Source organism: Manacus candei, unplaced genomic scaffold (assembly GCF_025592945.1).
Source record: "Manacus candei isolate 608988 ecotype Guabito, Panama unplaced genomic scaffold, ASM2559294v1 h1tg000064l, whole genome shotgun sequence".
Classification (NCBI taxonomy): Eukaryota; Metazoa; Chordata; class Aves; order Passeriformes; family Pipridae; genus Manacus; species Manacus candei.
The window spans coordinates 825,071-845,739 of NW_026138112.1; the positions used below are offsets into that span (position 1 = coordinate 825,071).

At 45.6% G+C, this 20,669-nt stretch overlaps 1 long non-coding RNA gene across 1 annotated transcript in view; it reads left to right on the plus strand.

Annotated features, from left to right (window-relative positions):
- LOC127478958 (uncharacterized) overlaps window positions 1-19,539 on the plus strand; it is a 160,366-nt gene extending 140,827 nt beyond the window's left edge. Inside the window, exon 4 of the long non-coding RNA XR_007907425.1 lies at window positions 19,411-19,539. This is a non-coding gene — a long non-coding RNA (uncharacterized LOC127478958). The remainder of the gene's footprint in view (window positions 1-19,410) is intronic.
- The last annotated feature ends 1,130 nt before the right edge of the window (window positions 19,540-20,669 follow it).

A 20,669-nucleotide genomic window follows, 5' to 3' on the forward strand; every position in this document is an offset into this window, starting at 1 on the left:
ATACTGCAAAATTATTACAGGTCAGGAAGGATGGATTGTATTTCTTGTGCAAATATGGATATTAGATGTGTGTTGTGTGCAAAACCACGTTGCCCTTCCTTCTCAGGAAAACAACGAATGACAAAAATGCTTTTTAATGATGTTTTAATTGGAATTGGATGGAAATGACTATGAGAATTCTGATCCTAATCTTTTAAGGCACGAACATTACGCGAAGGAAACAAAGAAAGAAAAGCAGTGCCTTTTTCAAGGTATGTATTTTTTTTAAATCAAACCTCTTGACTGTTTCTAATAAGAGCAGCTGTGAGCAGGAGTGGCTGGAAGAAGAAAGGATGTGAAGCTGAAATGAAACAGTGTTTGGGATCACATTCGTCACATCCGCGGGGTCGGGTCTGCTGTTTCGGTTCGTGCTTGGCTTGGTCTCCCTCACAGGGATGACCTTGCTCCTGGCTCCAGGCTCATTCCAGCAGTGGGGCTGGGGACTGGGAGCTCTTAGGGGTGTTTTATTCCAGAAAACAAGAGACTTTCTGCACCTCGACGGTGTCAGGCTGAGGTTCAAGGTGATACGAAGATGGAATAAATGACTCATCAGCTCCCTCTCTTTGGATCATGGGGTCAGTCCAAGCATTGGGAGTTTGGGAAAAATCCCTGCAAGGTCGTAAAAAAAATTTACAGGAGTAACAAGAGTCTAAACTGTGCTGAAATAATCCCCAGAGCATCACACTCCTCACACTGCAAGAGTTGGAAACAAAACTTCTCTGTGCCTTCCACGCTTTGAAAATAGGAAGAGTGATGCTCCATCTGGTTGTGTTTTCCTAGGAGAGGTGGTGCAGCAGGGAAAGGCAAATTGCTGCACAACGAGGCAGCCTTGCTAAAAATTGTCCTATGAAAAGCAGAGGGATTCCTCCCTCTTCTCCCCCCCTCAAATACCAGCATCCCCCAAATCATGACATTTTCACAAATTGGCTCTTCTGTACGGGTGAAATTTCCCATTTGTTCCCCTGGTCATCCTCCTCTGCCTCACTTCTCAGCTTCATACTTTGCAACTTTTGCTCCTGATAAGAAATCCCACCTTCCTCTGCCCTCAGAGCTGCCTCAGGGATGTCTGGCAGGTGATTTACTGCCAGGCTGGGGGAACGGTCTGCATGGGAAGGTCCCCCCATCCTGCTGTAATTTAGAGCCTTTTCTTAAATCCCCCAGGAAGTTCAGCCCTGGGAGCTTCCCTGCTTTGTACCCAGCTCGGAAAATAAATGTGCATCATCTTCAGAGGGAGTTCCAAGCAGCACATGGGCAGGAGTGAAGGCAGTGGTTGGGAATGGGAAGCGGCTCTTTGCCATATATCAAGGAGGCATTTAGGATATATCATCTTTCCTGATGGGATGGGAAGGGAGCTGCAGGCAAAGCTCACGTTTGGAGCACTCTCACCGGAAGGAACAGATTATCAGAGGGAAAAACCCTTCAGACAGTGCTCAGATGGAGCAACTCAAGCATATTTTGCTCTGTTGGGACTTTATAACCCCAGCGAACTATAATCTTACTTTTTTCCCCATTTTTTTCCCTCCCCAAGACTGGCAGCACTGAGAAATTTGTCTCCTCCGAAGAAAAAAAGAGGAAAAGAAGGGAAAAAAATCCCAAGGAAGGGGTAAAGCCTGATTTTCCTGACCCTGATAGTTCACACAAATCCTTTTGGGAAGGGCACTTGGAGGGCTCCATACACTGTATGGCAGCCACAAGGCAAAATCCAGTATGAACTGGATCCAACCAGGAAACCAACAATTTCACAGTTAAAGATGGATCTGATTTTATTGGTTTGAGTGTATTTTATACCTTGTTTTCTATTTCCCAATACAAAACATTTGTTTTTCTCCCTCTTAATTTATTTTGCATGGCACAGAAAGGTGGATTTTCAAGTGAAAAGAGAACTTCTCTCCCTTCTCTGCAGTGCTGCCTCATCCGTGCAGAGGATGGTGGATGGAGCTGGAATCCAGGACAGAGTTTGAGTCAGTTTCTAGAAAAATGGGGGTTATTCCATGAAAAGAGGAGTTTTATTGTGGTGACTTAGTGCAGACAGCCACGAAACAGATCTGTGGTTGAAATGACTTGCAAAAGACTGCCCCTTCATTTTAATTTGGGTTTGTTTGTTTGTTCGTTGTCGAGGTTGGCCTTAGTTGCTCCTTCATAATGAAGGCCTCTAAGGGTTCTCTGTTTGTTTTATATTAAAACAATAAAAGGAAAGAAAAGTATATTGCTTGTGTCTTGAAAATATCAGAAATACAAAGTTACCTTGTTTTCCTGGCAGGCTGGTTGTGTTTGCCAGAGACACTGTGTGCTCTGGAATCTTAACTGGAGAGACAAGGGAATTTTTAAGGAAAGTTATTAATGTCTGATGTGTTGATATTAATAGTGTTAAGTATTGACAAAAAACAACCTCAAAACCAGAGAACTCTAAACAGTTTGTTGCCAAGTCTCTTTTCTTCTCGAGTTCTTCCAGCCTTTTGTGTCACTTGGGTCACCATTTCAGTGGCAGTGAGTTCTGGTTGTGGCAGGAGGAAAAGGTCCCACAGGAGAGGTCAAGGTGAGGGAGTAAATACCTGTTGTGAGCAGAGAAAACCCAAGAGCAGTTTCTGCTTTGTTTGCACCTCAGTGGAACATCATCCAGGGCATTTGTGCTTCGAGGAGTGTTGGGCTTTGAACTTTACACCACCACTGTTCCTGTGGAGAGGGTTGGGATGAAAAAAAAACCTAAAATATGTCTGTTGTGAAGGGTCATCCCAACTTAGCCCACAGCTGGGACCAAGGGGTGAGGAAATTTGGGCAGGAATAGGTTTCTGTGTTGTCAAAGGTTCTGTACAGAACATACAGGTACCATGTTCTCTTAAATGTGTAGAAGAAATGGAGATGTTTCTAATGGGGACTTCATCTCCAGCTGTGTGGGACAGAGATCTAGTGGGACGGGTCTGAGGAGCCAAAAATGCTTCTTTGGGCTTTCACCTTTGTAACTGTGTGAAAGTGGAAAAGCTCCCCCCCCCTGTGCTGGTATCAATCTGTAAAGCCACAGCTTTTGTGTAGGTCTTAAACATAGTGCTGGTCATATGTAAAGAATGCAATGTGATAGCAATCTTAACTTCTGAACATTTTTAATTTGTACGTGCAGTTTTCCTTTTTCTTCATCTGGTAGAACATAAGGCTGACTCTTTATGGAATATAAAGATTTCTCTGCTGCATTCTCATCAAGATGAAGTGAACTCACTGTTTTGGAAAAGCTCTTTCCTTTTTCATCCTTATATGTCTTCCTGTGTCTCTGAGCCTTATTCTTGGCTACTTGTTTAAATTTGGGGGTTCTAACCCACCAACTTGTCCTTTATTGCATGTGTTGGGTTTGTGAATTTGAAATGGAGCCCCCAGAGGAGCTTTGGGGTGGGCTCAGGTTGTTCCTTCTTCCCCCCAGTGTTTCCAATTGCAGCATCTGGGAGTTCCCCAGACTTGAATTTGGCTGTGCAAGTAGCAAGGAGAGTGGTTTTAAAATTCTGACTTTATCCTGATTGATAAAAGAGAAAGAGTGAGAAAAGGTGATGAAGTGAGAAAGGACAAGTGACTCCAGATCACGTCTTTGTAAGAATTAATTTCCTACAATTGCTGAATTAATGTGATCAGTAACCAGGGTCTGTAATGGACACAAACATCCAGAGGGATTAGGGCAGGACTGAGCAGTTCTTATCCAGGGAACCCTTTGGAGAGGAGAACTTTATTAAAGCCTCTGCATTCATTGTCATGGATTGTGTTGGGATTCCTCTGTAAATATGAATATTGGCCATCCCTTAGAGATGGCTCTCTCTGGCTCTTTGCTGAGGGATTGTTCTGATTATTTAAGATTTCAGGCATTTACTGGGGTGTGTCCCCTTTCACACTGTGACTTTTGAGTATGTGTGTTAAACACAATTGTTTCTAGTGGGCAGTGGTGGACATGTAATGTGTGAAGGTGCAGAGTGACCCAAGGCTCCCCATGAAGGAGGAGGCTGTGAAATATTGCATCCTGTCTGCCTTTGCCTTTCCCTCCAGGAATCTCCAGCCTTCTTTAGGCAGTACTGGTGCTTGTAGGAAAAAAAACCCTCTTGCTTTCAGAGGCAGTAAATGCTAAACAGACCAACTGGTGATCCAGCCCCTTTCTCCCCTGAGCCTTTCCAGGGGAAATTTTCTGGGAATGACTTTAGCAGAGCCTCTTGAAGAGTCATGAAATACAGAGCGATGAGATCACAAGGACTCTCTTTAATAGGATTTCTTTTTTGGGGTCCCAGGAGTAATGTCATGCCAATAATTCACCACTGCAGCTCCCTTTTCTGTTTCCTACCAGCAGTAAAGAACCCTAAACAGCTTCCTTTAGAAAAAAGCATCCTGAGTTCAAGGGCCTGATCCAAAATGCACAGCAGTCAGTAAACACTAATTTCAGTAATCTTGGTACAAATCTGACACCAAACCTGTTTGACACCAGTGGGTCTCAGATCTGTGCCTGGTTCAGGTTTCAGTGTTTCACCCTTGTCAATTAGAAAACAGAAACAAAGCAGAAGAACTCAAACCCAGGGAGCTGCAAGGAAAATGATATTTTGAAGGATGGACTTGGGCCAGACCAGGAAATGTTGAGTTATCCCACCAAATCCAGTAAAGAAAACATATTTATAAATACAGCTCTGGCTTTGCATAGAGAATTCACGTAGTAAACGGGGAAACAGAGCCATGTCCCAAATAAAAAACATTTCCTGAACTCACTTAACTTCTCTTTCTGGGGGAGAAATAAAATCTAGGGGAGAGGTAAACCTTGTAGCCAGATCTTGCAGGTCATTTGAAGGGAATGTGAACAAGGCGAGTGTTTTCCAGATTCCAGACCCGAGGAAGGACCTGTCCTGAGGGGTTTGTGGTTGGAGCCTTTCAGCTGGACTCTGCTGCAGTCTGTCCACAGAACTGAGATGGTTCCTGCAGCTCCCAGGGCTTTGTGTCACACCCAAAGGAGAACGGGACCTTTCTCAGGGCACCTTGTGATGTGTCTGTGTTGGTTGGACTTAGAGGATAAAACGGGTCCTTCAGTCATCAGGTTTTATTGTCAATTTGAGGCAAGCAAAAAAAAAAAATGAGGTAAAGTGCTTTTTGACACAGTTTGGCTTCTTCTACTTCTAAGCCTGAATCAAAGTGCAAAACTCAGGGGCTCTTTTGTGTCGTTATAGGATGATGTCATTTGAAAGGTCTTGTTCTGCTAACACTGACATTTGTGAGGGCAGGCCAAAATGGTGGGAATTAAATCTATACAGTGAATTTTGGATGCCTGAGCTACCAGGCTGTTCTGCTGAGGGTAACTGGTGAGAGGGATGGCACTTGTCTTTCACTGCCCACAGTCACTGTCCTTTGGCAACCCCCCGAAGCCTCCGCCTCGCCTGTCATCTCTTCAGACAGATCATAGACATCTCCCCCGGTCCATTCTGCTCTTAAAGGGGATGTTAAGCAGGAACACAGGATTAAAGAAAGTGAAGTTTGCTTGCAGCTGCTCTGTCCTGTCTGTTCCACTCAGCGTCAGGGGGATTAAATGCCTTCTTTTGGGTGTCAGGTTCTGCGTGTGCGCAGCACCGAGCTGGCAGCACAGCCCAGTGCCCCCATCGCTCTCCCTTCCCAGATTGGTTCCACCTTTGGATCTGTTTCCCACCCCACTGCCTGGTGTCAGCAGCCTATTTGAAGTGGAATGAATTAGCACCGAAGAAATAACTGATAAAAAATACACATTAGCACCAAGCAAACTACAAAGCAGGGCTTGGCTTCCTGACGGGAGCGTTCAGTAGCATCTGGGAACTCTCAGTGTCCAGGAACAGGCTACATTTTACCACAAAAATTTCAGCTTGATTAACATTTTTTTTTATTTCCCCAAAGGAAAGAACCAATTCCAACACACAAATAGTATCTTGTGCTGAGACACTTGAAATAAATATTGTCCATCATGTACATTGCCTTTCATTCAGGATGGTCGTTGCAGACTTGTTATCTTTTTTTCCTCTGTGTAAGTAGGAATTTTCCCCCAAGAACATGGATGTTGTCAGGGCAGAAGGATGTGTGTGTGTCCTGAGCTAATCTTTGGAGAAAAAAAGCAGTGATAGTAATGAGAATAGGCAGCTTGTGTCCATGAGCTTTTTGGGAACCAACACAATCCTGGCTGCTGGGGTGGACTAAAGCCAGAGAAATTTCTCTTATTTTGGCTCATTTATGGAACATCCTGACTATTGTTTGCAGGGGAACTTTCTAGGAAATATTTCATAAGTGTTTTCATCTGTAATCTGCTGTTGAGCTGCTGCAGAGCCTGTCTCTGAGATTCAGAGCTGGTCCTGTGCCTCTTCATTTGTGTTAAAGCCTTCAGCCCATTTCTCACCCCTGGTTTTAGTGAAAGCTAAAGTTTTCACTAAAGAGCTCCAAGGGGTCTCACACACCCAGGTATGTGGCACCTCTGTGAGAGAGTTCCCTTACCTTTAGGGAGGGGAAAATGACTCTTTGAGAATCCTGATGGCTGTTTTGCTTGGTTTCAGACACATGATTCTCATTTTTAAGCATTCCCAGGAGCATCCCCTCCTGCCAGGGCACCAAGCAGTGCTTTTAGCTCTGAACACATTGGAGCCTATGGCAGATAAAAGTGAATTTTTTTTTTCCTGGAGAAGATATACTTGATATACCTAAAATATTTCCTTTAAAAAACAAAGCATCCCTCTTGCCAACACACGAGCTGTGGGTTAAGGTGTTTCTTAACGTGGATTCTCCCATGAACAGAGCCCCATGTTTTTTGCTGCTGCTGCATTAAAACCCCTCAACCTTGTCTTACTGATATCTTTATCAAATTCTTGTTGAAACATGTTTTTTAAAAAAACACACACACACACACACACGCACAGAGACACAACCCAGCAGTGAAAGCTCTAACTTAACGCCTCATGTTCTTCTCAGATTTCCAAAGCGCTGAGGCCTCGAGAATATGTTTCCAATATCCTCTCATCTCTCTCTGTTAGTGTTTTACTCAGCTCCATGCTGGGGAGGTCCTGACCCCGGCAATCTCCAGGGGAAGGGGTTGGGAAGGGGGGTCAGGCCATGGTGGAAAGCTGCAGGCCACAGCCTGGGAAATCAGCCCGCTCCCCTCCGCTCCTTCTAATACGTTTAACCTGGAAGAGGCCGTCGCCGGCCAAAGATTAGATTACCAATGTTGGCATGTTTGGCCTAACAAATGGCAAATGGATGACGTGCCAGGCAACAGCTAATCACTGCTGACACAGATCTATGGAGAGGCCTTTCAGAGCAGGGGATAGTTCACGTCTGCAGAGAAGTTTTGTCTTGCCGGCTGAAAGCAGAGTTGAGAAGGCCACCGGAGTACCTGTCTCTTTGAATCTCAGGGCTCCCAAACCGTGTGTCATTTCTTAAAGGTCTCACTGGCCCTCTCAGAGGACGATCTAAATGTCCCGTCCTCCTCCAGGCGATAGGACAGGAGAGCTTGAACCTTTCTCGTAGCAAAGCTGCTCTGTGTGTGTGTATCTGTGTGCACCCGTGTCTTGGCTGTCACCGACTGCCGGGCAAAAAAGGAGGATGAACCCTTCCTGCAGTGTTGATTTGAAAGGATGGTGGGGTCACCAACCTCACTGAGTGAGATGTTTTTTGAAATGTTTTTCAAAATGCCTTTCCCTGGTCGTGGCTCTCGGGGTGTTTCCTGGCTCCTTCCCTGTGATGTGGCTCTCAGCAGGGAGGGAGGGGGAGGTAATGGCTGAGGTGCCACTGGTCTCTCAAGGCCGCTTCAGTTCTCGAGCCTGATTTCAAATTGCCTGAGTTTTGGTTCCTCTAGTGCCTAAAAGTCTGTGTTACATCTATATTCTGCACGCTGCTGAGTGTTTTCACCTCTGCTCTTGGCTCACTGAAGAACAAAGGTGTTAATTCTCAATCCAGGTGCTCCATGTTTTGTGAGTTCTAATTCCAGGTTTATACTCTTTTAATTTTTTTGGAGAGCAGAATGGACAAGTTCTTGGAAAGACCGTGGTGACAGAAAAAGGTCTTTCTGAATGATAGGTTTACTGTTGGTGCTTTGCATCCAGAAGGTTCTTTGTGTTATTTTGCTAAATCTTGGACGTTTTCAAACCCTGCTTACAATCCTTCAGTACCATTGCACAGCAGGAGGGCATTTTGCCCCCCTGTATATTCTGGTGGAGCTCATCAAAGCGTGTGGCAGAGCCTGGTTCATCGTTCTGGCCTGTGAGCTGCTGGCTCATGTTCTCTCTGGCTCCTTTGCTCCCACAACAGTATTTTCCACGTAACTTTTGCAATGTGTTTTGCACCATTTGGTCTCTGAGTTTGCTCTTGAGCTTTCCCATATTTCTAAAGTTTCTCCTCCAGGGGAGCAGAGCACAGATACTCAGTGCTGCTGTGGTTTCCACGCTTGGGTACAAGGTTCCTTTTTGCATGGCCATAATGACCATGTGTGACACATGTACCTGTCACTGGTGTCCTCTACTCCCTTCTTATGTGGGCCAGGGAGGAAGAACCTTCTCTGAGTGTAATCAACTAAATCAACCTGAATCTTGACAGGAAGAGCTGTCTAATTGCTAAAACTATCCCTTACAACATCCCAGCTCCTAACTACTGTTCTCTAAAGCCTTACTCAGACTAAATTTTAGCTTTGCAGTTCTTCAACTCTAAAATTAGATTGAGTGTCTTACTGAATGAGGGAGCTCTGAGGGCAGTGAGGAGTAGGAGCAGAATTGCTCTGAACTGCTTAATAGTCTAAACAAGGGGAAAGAAGACTGCAATGAGGTCCTGTTTGAGAGCTCTGACTGTTGTCTGGGGTAAGACCAGTCTATTTGGAACACTCTGTGCAAAATCAAAGAGCATTTAGATGAGATACCTGTCTCTTAGGAGGAACATATGCTGTGCTTTGCTTAAGGAGTAGGACATGGAGGCAGTAGGTGATGGAAGGGGAGAAGAAGAGTACTTTAGCAAAGTGGAAAATGTCACAGGCTGAAGCTTGACATCCAGTGAGCAGCAGAGTTAGGTGTCAACCAGGAGATTACTAGAGATTCCACTAAGAGAGCATATGTTCTGTTTGCCTCATTGAACTGATGGCATTAGATCCAAAGCCTCTCCTTCTGCTTTCCTGTGAGCATTTAGAGCTCATATATGATGGCAGGATATCATTCTGGTACCTCTCTTAGAAGGCATCTGCACAGTTGTGGTTGATGCTGTTGACAGCCTGGTCGGCTGCCAGTCAACTTTATCTTCGGCGTCTGATTTCAGCTGTAAGAATTTCTGTTGCAGATCAATCTTGTGCACCTACATTGCTTCATAAACCTTGTCAGGCTAGGATATAGCACAGATAATGTTTCCTTGGTCCAGAACTCATCATACTTAATTTTAGACAGAACTTTCGTCAGGTCAAAGTGAACTGTCTGTATTTCTAATACAGTCAGGGAAGAAAACCAGGCTCTGCTGCAGGGAGTGTTCCTGCTCCCCTGAAATGGGAGATGCACGACTGAAATCGAGGAGTAGCCCTTTGGAAGCTGTTCTGCCTTTTGCAGATAAAGGGAATCTAAGTGGCTAATTTAGATCTGGAAAGCTGTTAGGCATGGGAAGTGAATCCCAACTTTTGGGAGGAAATCTGCGCCAGAAGGTGAAGACTGAGTAACTTCAGAGATAATGTAAGATCTCCAGGTACCTTCAGGGCCATTAAAAGTAAAGTCCTGTGAGATCTGCTATGAGCAGGAATGGCTACTGCTGTTTGAAATTGCTTTTCTTCATATGTGTTCCCAGATTTTGGATGTTGGCTCACTGTTGGAGGAGGATGTGCTCCACCTTGGCTCCTTTCCTGTTCCTGGCTGTTGGGATGGCCAGTGCTTTATTCTGTTCACACTGACAAGATGTACTATCCTATTTTGTTTCCAGCAGGGCCATCCAGTATCAGAAGTGTGAGATTTGTCTTTTCTGAACCCAGTTACAGAGAGCAGAGCACTGAGCAGGGCTGCACGTTGATGAGGCTCGTGTGTTTGTGAGGCCTGATCCTTTCTTTATATATAATTTATTTACATTCTGCCTTTGGAGTTTTGGGTTTGTATCCATATTAGGATGAAATTCTCCCCTGTGAGGGTGGTGAGGGGCTGGGATAGAATTCCCAGAGAAGCTGTGGCTGCCCCTGGATCCCTGGAAGTGTCCAAGGCCAGATTGGATGGGGCTTGGAGCAACCTGGGCTAGTGGGAGGTGTCCCTGCCCATGGCAGGGGGGTTGGAAGGAATTAAGCTTTAAGGTCCCTTCCAACCCAAACCATTCCATGATTCTGTGATAATCATCTATGATAATCATTCTAGGATAATAAGGTGGGCTTGCTTTTGTTCTTAAAGTGATGATGGACCTGCAGGAGGAAGCAGCCAAGAAATTGTAGTAGTAGGCACACTGAGGTAAATCTGAAGCATCGCATTGAAACCAATAAATAGGTGTCTAATTTGTGTAAGAGTGCCTCAAAATACAGCCCCGAAAGGTAATTCTGAGTTTGCATTCAAGTGTGTTCCTGTGTCTGGGGCTATGTGTGCTGGGGCTGTGTGTCCTCACTTTGCTTGTTGTGTGTGCCCTGTGCATGGAAATGTGTGCAGTCATAGGGCCTGATGTTCCCTGTCAAATTTAAAATGCTCACAGTCCAAGTAAAAACAAGGGAGGGAAGAAAAATGGAAAGTTTTGGGTTTGTGTTTTGTTTGTTGTTTGGTTTGTTGTTTGTTTTTTTCCCCCCGGGAGTTGTTTTCTGCTTTTGGTTTTGTTTTTTCTTTCCAGAAATTGAGAGGGGGAAAAAAAAGGGTGAGGAGGCAAAGCGGGGCTAATCTGTGCATAAGGAGGCTCGAGTTGGGCAAGTGTAGTGCTGTGTAGCTCAGGAAAGTCTCACAACCTCTGTCTCAGAGGCTGAAAGCTGTGCCGTGGTCATGCGTGCAAAGGGTATGAGATGGAGGCAGAGCAGGACCTGGGGGAAGGGGGTGGGGAAGATGTGGAAACAACAAACACAGTTACAGGGCAGAGGGAAGGGAGGATGGGTTTAGTTTAATTAGGAGGGAACACAGAGGAAGCTCCCAGAGCACACGTGCACACACCCTCTGCTCCACACCCTCACCCCCCAGAGGAAAAAAAAATTCATCACACCGATTTTTTCATGGTCTGGCAGTCAAGTGATAAAATCATCAGATGAGGGTCCCGTTCTCCTTTCCCGCAGTCACTTTCGCCAAGTGCACCACGTCTGAAATAATGAAGCAGATTTGATTAAATTTTCGCTGGCTGGAGCAGCCACGCTAATTTGGAGATGGGCTTATTAGTTTAATGACCGATCCGAATAATCAGAATTCATTAGCATTAGTGCCACTATTGTCAGCTCAGCGCTAGCCCAGGGCTCCGGTACACGGAGATGCGTGGCTCTGTGTTTGTGGGGAGGGAGGCTGTGTTTATGCAGGGTGAAAGGGAGAGGGGGGAAAAGCGACAGGAAAACTCTAGATGTGCATTTTACGTTTTATACTCATCTTCTTCTCGTCCCTTCCCGCGTGCCTTTGTCCATTGGCAGCCTGCTGAGGGAAGAATCCAGACAAAATGAGGCTTGGGGAGGGTCAGGCTCGGGCAGCCCTGGGCAGTGCAGGCTTGGGGCAGGTGAACTTCAGGGCCCCATTTGCAGATCAAGACAGTGGGGGTTGTTTTCCTGTGAGATGCTCTTGGATGGCCATGACTGGGACCTGGAGATGCTCGGGAAGTCCTTAGGGTTCGGAGCTGGGAGAAGCCACAGGGGGAGCCTGGAGATTTTAAGGTATTTACTCACATTTGAAAGGAGCGAGCTGTCAGTTGGTGGAAGTCTCTCAGGAGGACTTTGGGCCTCATTTTCTGTCACTGCGAAGGTATGATCTGGTAGTTCTTCTACCAAAATCACTGAAGCTTGTAGAAGGTTGGCTTAAATGAAGAGAAAAGGAATTCAGTTCCCAGAGCTCTGATGGTGGTAGCAACTTAGCTGTCAGCTCCAACTACTGCTCAGTTAAATGCAATAAAACAAGATTAATTTAACATTAAGGCTGCACAAAATGTCAAAAAATACAAATTATGAACCCTGATGTTTACTCAGGCTGACTCTGTGTCGTGTCTGTCTTCTGATAAACATCTTTTCATGGAGAGGATACTGTATTAAATCCTGTACTTAGCAGAAAATGCGGGAACATGCAAGATAACTTATGCTGTAGGAAAGAATAAATGCTGTAGTTGTTAGTAGTGTTTACATTTCCTTACATTGTCATATTTTAAAATGGTGAAATAGTATCACTATTTCAGTTGCTTTTATTTTGCTCTGTTGGGATTTTTTAACCTAATATTTTGGTTCGCATTTGAATGTCTTTTGTAATATCTGGGTAAATATGGAACACCTCAGAGCTGAAGTGGGCAGGAAACCTTCACTTTCCAGAGGATTTTTCCATTATTGCTCTAAAAGTTGCGAGACAAGCAGTTGTATTAGTGCAGATTTTATTCCACCTGTGCAGGGTTAGGGCTGTGGTGGGGAGAGCCTGGGAGATGTAAACCTGACAGGCCTTGTACCTACATCCCTTTACCTCCTGTTGGGTTGCAGGTGTTCCTGAGACAGCATCTAACACATCCTGCTCCTTTGCTTTCCCTCATTTCTCTGCTGCTTTGAACGGAGGTGCTTTGCTTTTCACCTGAAGGGGCATTCCATCACCATTATATTGACAAAGTAAGATATATTCAAATAATATCCCAGAGCCTGGGAATAAATCACTAATATTTGGGGAAGCGTCGTTAACACCCATCTGTCTGTGAGCTCCGTTTAGATATTGATGTATTGAGGAGAGCACAGAGCTGGAGTCAGGTGAGTAATGGCAAAGCCACAAGCATTCACAGACCTGGGGATGACTGACTACACAGAATTCCTCTCCTGCCTCATTTAAACACACCCAAAAGTTCTGTGCTGCACGAAGATAAATTCGTTTCAATTTTGCATCTTCAACCGAGATGCCCAAAATGGGGTCCTGGGCCCTTTGACCTTCTTTGGAGGGACCAGTAGAAAGGTCCATCCCTAAGTCACAGGACTGCTGGTTGTTAAAATGTGTGTAAGGACTGATGAGGAGACTCTTCCCTTGCAAGTCTTGTGTCCCAGGGAAGTCTTTTGTAGAAAGGACATCTGCTATAAATGGGCAGTACAGCTGCTTTCACATAACCATGGGCATCACGTGCATTAATCGAGTGTGGAGAACTGAAAAAATTCCCACCTGCCTTTTCCAACTTCTGCTCCTCAGTAGTTACACTTTTTGGGATGGTTCCTTTCACTCTGCTCAGCATCACTGATAATCCCACTGTGTTATCCCCAGGAAAATGAAGTCAGGACTGAGCTTAAAATCCCAGCAGCATGGTATTGGTGGGCATCTGGAACTGAGGCCATGAAGTGTTTCCCTCTTTTCAGGAATATCAGATAAAGGAGGATTCAGTGCTGGTGTTTGGGGTCACTTTTCCACTTGTTTCCATTGGGTGCAATTTACCCAGTGCTCTTGGATTCATTTGATGAATTCCATCACTGCATCACTGTGATTATTGTCACTCCTTGGGTTATGTCTTTGGTGTCCCTTCACGACTGCCAGATGTGGGAATGGGACCTTTTAGAATTCCTTATTCCTGTTTTAGCCATTTGAATAAGGGAATAAGCTTTTCTGATCGCTTAGTTTGCCAGTGTCTGACCTCTTCTGGAAATCTGCCCTTTAAGAGATTCATTAGATATTAAGTTCTTTGAAATCTGGTGCTGACTCGATGCTTTTGAGTCCTTTAAGAACGTGACTCTTACTCATTCAATAGTCTGACTCCATGTTTCAATCCTGGATGGAGCTCAGAGTGACAGACATTAACCTTGAATTGCTTTGGGTGTCTCAGTTCGTGCAGTTTTGGGCATTGGAGATATCAGTCCTGGGTTCTGCTTCATTATTAACTTGTTCAGATGAGTCATTGATTTTTCCCCGTGATCCATTGTCCTGGGGAGTCTGACTGAGTCCAGCTTTCACACTGGGCTTGATACTGTGTTGTATCCAGAATCAAACAACTGAAATTGGAAGTGGACTGGGATCATCTTCCTTTTCTTGTGTTTTCTTCCTTTTTCCTCCCACCTCACCCCTGTCAGAAGATAATTGCTGTTTAGATGGGAAGCACTGGATCTGGTCAACAACCTCTGCAAATGCAACCAGTGCCAGATGCTCTAGATGGAAGTGCACAACTTCCAAACGAAGAATGTTGCAGCTCTGTGCCCACAGATAAACTCATTTGGTAGCTCTAGGTCTAGCCCCAGACGTACAGAAGAGGAGAGTCACTGTCTGGGCACTCCTGCTCTCAAATTCCTTCCAGGAAACTGGATGCAGGAAACATCAGAGGTACCTCTTCTTTGCACTTCACATGCTCTTCCCGTGGCAGGGAATTCTGGCAGCATGTTATGAGTTTAACTGTGATCCTGCCTTTACTGCACCCACACAGATCTTCACAAAGTCTGAGGCACTTAACAGCTCCAGAACTGTAAAGGTGTGGCTTAGCCAGGTCCACAAAGAATGGTCCCAAAGAGCACACCTGTAGAAACATCTTGGTCTTTCTCGTGTCCTCAGCTTTGTTTTCTGCCCCACATCTTGCCCAAGCACAGAGTGCCTGAAGCACAGCTGGGCTGCAGCTTCAGGATACTGGGAATCACGTAAATCCTGTGGCCTAATGCTTTATAGGGTGGGACTGTGTTTGCTTTGCTAGTCTTAATTTCTTTTGAATGGAGACTGTCATAAGCAAGGTGCACAAAGGTGTTTGTGCTGTGATTTTATATCAGTTTGAAAAGAAGAAGCGTCTTTGGTGATATGGATCACACTGAAACTCTCTCTCGTGGAGCTGTGAGGTTTTAGCCTCAGTTAGGGTTGGTTAAGCTGTGTCAGATTGGGGCCACAGCTTTCACTTACTGGATGCTTCATTAGAACAGGGTTTGCAAGGTGCACCCTCTGGTTCTAGGAAACAGTGACACTGCCTTCACTGTAAGTAGATGTGCATTGCATATAAATTCACCACCACGAAGTTTTGCAAGCCACACAGAAAAAGCCTTTCTCTCCTCTGTTAATTTTAGTTGGTATTCCTGAGCACTAACATTGAAATTCTTCAGATGTTGAATTGATCTTGCTGGGTCAGCATTGGCTCCAGCTTCTCCTCGTCACCAGTGAGGCTTTTCTGCTGTCTCAGTTGGCAGAGAGAGGTGGATGCATGAGGGTGGTTTGGGCATTTGCTTCCACTTTGGGGAGATATCTGCACATGCTTGCTTGTTCAGGAATTGGCTGTTGAGAAATACAGAAAAACTGGCACTGAGGGTGTTCCCTGAATAGTTAAAATGACTGCTGGCATCTGTCCCACCTTTCTGTGAGGTCAGGCTCTTCTTCTGGTACCGTGTGGAAGACACAACTGGCATTAGACTGGCACTGCCAAAAGGACCAAATGACCTTGAAGTGTCCACTGAAGTTTGGATAGCTAAAGGGAGTGTCCTTGGCTAATGTGTCCATGGGGATCCTGAAGGGGCACAACACTTCTGTGATGAATGAAATGGAGGAGGAAGCTTGAGAGGACTGTACTTGAGGATGGGGAGGGTCCAGAGGTGATCACAGAATCAATTAGGTTGGAGAAGATCTTTGAGATTGAGTCCAACCCGTGACTGAACACCACCTTGGCACTGAGTGCCATGTCCAGTCTTTCCTCAAACACCTCCAGGGGTGGTGACTCCACCACCTCCCTGGGCAGCCCCTTCCAGTAATGCAGAGTGGAGTCAGGAAATATTTTGTATGCAGGCACTTGCTGAGGGACCAGGACACTGGAGGAAAATAAGTCTCCCACAACAGGATATCTGCTAAAATATGTGACGTAAGAAACCTAGTGCTTCAGAAATGTGAGAGGATGACTGCAGTGTACACAATCCCAGGGATGAGGCAGCACTTTTGTTCCAGCAGAGGTAAAGCAAAGTTTAAGCTCCGTGTGGGATGTCTGTGTGTCAGTTCTGTTGACTGCACAACCACCGGGAATGAGTCAACTGGAGCTGACCATGTCTTTCCCCAAGCCATGCCAGCTCTAGTCTGGGCAAATCAAGAACGTGTCAGCTTGGTGGTATGAGGATGAGTAAGTCTGCAACACCTCAGAGCTGGCACGAGAGGAGCACAGAGCGGTTTCCTACCCAGCTGGCACAGATCCGGGGCCAGCAGGCTCGACGGGAGCCAGGCACGGAACAGAGGGAAACTGTGAGCTAGAGCCTGGTTGTCCCAGTGCAGGGGTTTCACACAGCATCCTGCCAGAGGTGGATGGTCCCTGTGCTGCTGTGGGAAGAGCTTGGAGTCCATAAAACACCTACAAATAACTGCCCTGTTCGTTGCCTGACACACCAGCCTGTGTGACAACTTGTCTGTGTATGGGTAGAAAGGTTTCCTGGGGAAATTTAAAAGCTATTCTTGGTGAGACCAGGACAGCACTTAGAACAGTCTCATTTGGTGGCCAAAACAGTACCAGGACATGGTATCAGCACAGTATTTTCTTCCCTGAGCAGTTCCTTGAGCAGCAGTTTCTTGTGACTGGGGCTGGAGAACTGGCCTGGGAGGAGCAGCTGGGGAGGGTGGGTTGGGAAGGAGCTCTGCCAAGCTCCTAAATTTCCAGGCAGTGTGCAGTTCTCCTTGTTTAGAAATCTTTGTTCTGTCCAGTAATCCCCTCATTTTCATGCTCTTCATACTTTCCTGTAAAGAAAGAATTTATTTCCAAGGACCCGCAGGTTGTGCACCAGTAATTAAATAATAACAATTTCTGGCTTAGCCCTTTGTAGACTCCTGATTTACCTGCTGTGTGTGTGTGGACAGGGTTTTATTCACTAGGAAAAAATACTCTGCTACATAAAAATAATCCATTTATAACACAGGCTATTGCTTCATAGAACAAAGTGTGAGAATTACCATCTGAACAGATTGATGAGCTGCCACTAGAATTAAAATGCACATTCAGGTGGAACATTATTTACACTATAGACAGCTGAATTTAAAATACACCGGTGAAGGTTCTTTCCCAGTTTTTTTGAAATTGGAAACCAGCCTGTTACATTGCATCACTCCCTGGGAGCACGAGGCAGCCTCTCAGGTTGGAAACTACTTTAATTGTGCCCGTCTGCCCCGTGCTGTGGATTCCTGCCCACAGGGAGGGGGGAACGGATCCTCCCTGGGGTGTGTCTGTGCCCTGATTTCACCTGCAGCCCCTCAGCTACCGAGCCCAACTGTTCATCTCCCCGTGGCCCACACAACACCTTGCTCAGCCCTCCCCACCTGAAGGCACTGGGGGAGTCATAAAACAACCTGCTTGGGTTGCTAGGGAGTGGCAGCAGGAAAGCTCCCTTTGGAGTGGGATTATGGGATATAAACCAGGTACCTACGCGAAGCTCCGTGTTTAATTGCCCTGATTTATTGGTGTGAGCTTCTTGCACCTTCAGGGATGGTGTATTATCTCCTGTTCCTGGAAAAGGGCAATGCCTGTTGTTCCCTGCTCCTTTTTCTGACTGAAAACCTCTGGAAGGTTAAGCAGTGGGTTGGTAGCAGAGCTTTGGGAACAGATTGAACTGCAGTGGCATTGCTGCTCCTTTCAGCCTTCCCAGCTCAAAGGTGCTGTGGGATACAGTGGGGATTTAGAGCCCTTATAGTCCCTGATTGCTCCACAACAGAGAGAAACTTCCAGGAGGAGCTTTAATCCAATGGCTGAGACTTCCAGGCTCCCAGTTCTGCTGGAATACTCAGAGGGAGAATTGGTTCTGACTTTTGCTTCCTGGGGTTTGAGGCTCTGCCCCAGATAGAGGATTTGCCCTGCCCCAGGGTGCTCCCTCCAGGATGAGTCCCAGCAGGAAGGAGTCTCCAGCAGCCAACAGAGCTTCTGCTTCACTTTCCCTTGGGCAGAAAGAGAGAAGGGAAATTCACTGGGAATACTTGGGATATGACTCTGCAGGCTCATGGCAAATCCTGAGTTCTGGTCAGCCACAGTGGGTCAGTACAAATTGTTCTCTGTGGGTTACCACTGACAGCCACGATGTGTTTGTGAGAGGCTGTTTGAGCAGATGAGAAACTGGGAGGGAATTGGCCTGTTTGTCAGGAGTTTTCAGTGGTGCAAAATGCAGCTTTGATATTTCTCCATGGCTGTCCCAATTTCCACTTAAAAGGAAATAATAAAAAAAAAATACTCTTTTCAATGAAGAGGCTCCTGACAGGCGATTTTTGTAACACTGGCACAGATTTTCCCTTCCCAAAATTGGCTGACTACAAGCCAAGATTGCAACACGTTTGGAATCTGCTGGTCAGAGGTTTGGAGCTGGCTTTCTTATGAGGTTTCTAGTTCTTCTTGGCTTGGGAGCAGAGGTGGGGTGCCAAAAGGTAGAGGCGTAAAAAGTCTTCCCTTTTGAAGTTAATCAAATAATTTGAACGTTTCTCACCTCTACCTTAAGACTGTTGGGATTAATCCAGTGGCATATGGTAACCTTGAAAGACCTCCAGCACCTGTATCAGAGTTGTCTCTCTGGTTTTAATATGTATGAGTTCTGCCCTGCAAAATCTTCCCTCGTTCCTGATGACGTTCACGAATCCCTGTGCAGCTCTGGAGGGTTTCTCTGGAGATTCCCCAAAGGAGCAGCAGTCATAGCCATCCCAGGATTGTGAGGGATTGTGGCACTGTGTGTGCTCTCAGATCTGTGTGTTTGCAGGGGCACAGGAGGGCCTGAGCAAGGAGCCTGTGATGAAATCTTGGGGCTCACGGGTGAAGTGGAAAGTTTATTTAAGGTTTATTTGCAGCCCTTCGTGCTTTTGGTGTTTACTTACAGGGTGTCAGGGAGAAAAACCTTAAAATGACTCTGAGAGCACTGTAGGGAGACAAACAAGGATTTTGGGAACTCCTGAGCTACAGGACACGTGCCTGTCCTTCTGAGCAGGCCTTGTTGACAGTAGTTTAAACCCAAAGGACGTGGTAGAGCTGGATGGTTGAATGTTGAGGTGCAAAGTTTGGCATTGATGGATTTATGACCAAGTAGTTGTCACTGCTTTCCCACAAACTTTGATGTGACCCCAGGGAAACTGCTGAAAGTTTCTGCAATTAGGATTGGGAGTTTTGAAATATATATTTTAAAAAGACCATTAAAAAAAGAAAGGCCACTATGCTGGAGCAGAACAGCCTGTTGATACTTGCACAGTAACTTGAGCAGCAGCTGGTTTGTCCGTAGTTAAACTTGCCAGACTTTTAGTTCCTCAGCTCAGGAACAGGACTAATTGTTTTCTTCACCTGACAAAAAGCCTTGAGAGGATGAAAGGTTGTGAGGTTGCCTTTGAATTTCAGGTGTGGGGAGAGTGAAACGGGAGAGAAAGCGGATGTATCACACCGAGTCCGGGAGGTGAAGACAGCTCCTTCAGCCACGAGGATATTCTCCCACCTTGGTGCAAGACAGCAAAGGTAAGACAAAGGTGGGGGGAACAGGCCACGAACAGCATCTGAATTACTGCTTTTTCTGCAGAAGAACTGTTAAATCTCTAAGATTTTAACAGGAAAGACCTTTGAGGTGGTCTCGTTCCAACATGGGATTATTGGCATCAGAAGGCACGGAGATCTCAGCCCCTTGGCTTTGCTGTGCCACCCAAATAAGGAGTTTTTGCTGCTCCTGAGGTGGGAGGATTTGCCCACCGAGCTCCTGGAGCAGCAGGATGGGAAAATCGAAAGAGCAGTGATCAGTAAAGAAGTAAATGGGAAAGGAAAACAGATGGAGGCTGAGAACTAAACTGATACAGAACAAATTGTTTTTTTCTTCCCATGACTTGGAAAACAGTTGTAGTTGTCGTGATTATTCCTTATGGTTGTTTTTTTTTTGTGGCTGGCTGGATCCAGCATAAGAAGGTTCCGAAGCTCTTCAGGAAGGTTCCTGGTGGCATCAGCCACGCCGAGTTCCAGATTACACAGCAGTTAAACTCAGATAGAAATCTGTGCTTGCTTTGATTCAGCAGAGCAATTAAACCATGTGCTTTAGATCCACTTGGGATTTGAGCGTAACCTAAAAGTTAAGCATGTACTTAACATTTTGCTGAGCTGGGGCCTGAGTCTTTAACCCTTGCTGGAACACAAACTCCTCCCTAATGAGTGTTGGCAGATAACAGGCCTGTTTCTCAACAATGTTTGATTTTTTTTGCAACCTAGGAGCCTTTCTCTCAGCTTCAGTGGGCTTTGGATCGGGGCCCAAGAATGCAATCCAGAAATAATAATTTACCGTATTTACATTGCATGTAAATTATATATGAAGAAATGAAATGGCATAATGAATCAACCACAGGGGCTTTTCTTCCCCTCTGATACCAGAAGAGAAAAAGCCTGTAGGCAGCTCACAACTTTTCTGACTAATACTCTTGAGCCCTTCTCTTATTAAGTCTTCTGTTTTCTCTGGCAAAGCCTCCCCCGAATGTTACCCTCAGAACAACCTTCTTAGTCCATAAATGAGATTTTGATTCTGCTGTTATTAAAATGTACCACTGAGCACAGGGTTTACTGGTGGGAAAATCCCATTAAGTATTTCTGAAATACCCTTTAACTGCTTGATTTTTAAGACGATA